Source organism: Phalaenopsis equestris, unplaced genomic scaffold (assembly GCF_001263595.1).
Source record: "Phalaenopsis equestris unplaced genomic scaffold, ASM126359v1 Scaffold001228, whole genome shotgun sequence".
Classification (NCBI taxonomy): Eukaryota; Viridiplantae; Streptophyta; class Magnoliopsida; order Asparagales; family Orchidaceae; genus Phalaenopsis; species Phalaenopsis equestris.
The window spans coordinates 21,598-24,024 of NW_018165667.1; positions in this window are offsets into that span (position 1 = coordinate 21,598).

Consider the following 2,427-nt stretch of genomic DNA (forward strand, 5'->3'; position numbering starts at 1 on the left):
TTGATCAATTTTGGGTATTTTGGCAAAATTTGGGAATATTAGCCAAATTTGGGTCCCAAGGGCAGTTAGGTAATTTGGAGGTGCCTAGGGGCAAAGGACCAAGTTAGGCTTCTCAAATAGAATTGGATGAATATCCATTCTAAATGAACCATGGATTAATGTATTGTGAAGATATGGTGTATCCTAGTTCCAAGTCAACACCCAGGATTGACCCTAAAGCCAAGTAATCCTATGGGGATTCTTCTTGAATTCTCTTATAATGATCTTACCTACTAAATGCTGGAGGTTAAGATCAGTATGTAGACTTTCAAGTTGAGTAAATAGAAGAGTTATGAGTTTCTAATAACGGGGGTACCTTTTCTAATTTTCTAAGACTAGTCAATAGGAAAGTCCTATAGCTAGACCTAGGCTACTAAAGAAATTTCTAGACCTCAACCAAAAGTGAGGTCAACATGTACGTAAGGTGTTGGGTTAAAATATTTTAGGTTGTTTACATCTTGTTGTCAAATTTGAAGTGTTTTATTTTATAGTTATTTTTGTTCACTTGTTATTAATTATGTGAAGTTGACGACTTCGAAGCTGACTTAATCTCAAAGCCATGCTTTAAAGCCTTGTTGTATTTGTTTTAGTTTAAGTTTAAGTTTTAATGTGTTTTATGTAAATTTTACCCCTCCCAATTTATTTTATTTTATTTCTTAATTGATGTTCAAGTTGAGGGGTTTAGGTTTAACTTAGGCTTAAGGTTTTATTCAAAAGGTTCTCCTATGTTCAACCTATAGGTTAGGTTCTAACATAAGGTTTAGAGTAGGTTTAGCTTAAGGCTAAGTTATGATTCAGAGTTGGATTAGGGTTAACTAACCTAAGGTTTAGGTTAACTAATCCTATTAGTTTTGGGTTAACTAACCTAGGGTTAAGGTTAGGTAATCCTATTGGTTTAGGGCTAACTATCCTATGGTTTAGGTTAGATAATCCTATTCGTTTAGGGTTAACTAACATAAGGTTTGGGTTAACTAATCCTATTGGTTTAGGGTTAACTAACATAAGGTTTAAGGTTTAGCTAATCCTATTGGTTTTAGGGCTAACTAACATAGATTTTAGGCTTAGCTAATCCTATTGGTTTAGGGTTAACTAACATAAGGTTTAAGGTTTAGCTAATCCTATTGGTTTTAGGGCTAACTAACATAGATTTTAGGCTTAGCTAATCCTATTGGTTTAGGGTTAACTAACATAAGGTTTAAGGTTTAGCTAATCCTATTGGTTTTAGGGCTAACTAACATAGATTTTAGGCTTAGCTAATCCTATTGGTTTAGGGTTAACTAACTTAAGGTTTAGGTTAACTAATCCTATTGGTTTAAGGTTAACTAACCAAATGTTTAGGCTTAGCTAATCCTATTGATTAGAGTTAACTAGCCTAATGTTTAGGCTTAGTTAATCCTACGGATTAGAGTTAACTAATCTAAGTTTTATGTTAACTAATCTTAGTGGTTATGATCACTAATCCTAATGGTTTAGGTTAAGGCCGACCTAAGCTTAAGGTTTAGTTTAGGATGAACCTAACGTGTATGTTAAACTAAACTATAGTTCATGTTGACTAACCCCAAAATCCAATAAGTTTATTTTGAATTAGGTGATAGGATGACTTAAGTTTCAAATTTAAAATGGTCAAACTATTCAATTTGGACTCAGCTAAAGGTTAAGTCTTCTCAGGCTAGACTTGGTCTAAAGATTGGCTGACCTAAAGCCCTAAATGACTAAAATTGGACTTAATGGGTGATTAACTCAATTCTTATGCTGGTTGACTATCAAGTTGAACATGACCTAAAGAGAATTGGCTAGGTTGGACTTAGGTTGAGCTTGAGTTAGGTAAACTTAGCATAAATTAAACCTGAATCCTAATTAACGTGTTTTAATTATAAAAATTATTTTAAACATGATTTTAAAATTGTTAAACCTCTGTTAATAGTCAAACGTTCAATCAAAGAGAGTTTTACAATTTTTAATAATTTTAATAATTTTTTTAATTTACATAAATATGTCATTTCATTCAAAAATCAAAATACAAATATAGAGAAAATAAAATGTCTTGGAAAAATTAGAGAATCTTTCCCCAAGGCCATTTAATATTTTTGCCAAATTTCACATTTTTTCCATTTATATTTTAATTTTTATGATTTAAATACTCCAAAACTTCAAAAATTAATTTAAAAATATTTACTTTATGAAAAATTATGATTTTAGTTTTGAAAAATTCTCCTCCTTTTTTTGAGTTTATAACATCTTTCGGTTTTTTTTTTGAGTTTTCTTTAAAAGGTTACGTAATTTTGAAGTTTAATTACAATTTTTGAAATAAAATAATAAAAAAAAATTTCAGCATCTCCTCCCTCGGTCGCGCGACGCCCACGAAGCAGGACCCGACGCATGCATGAC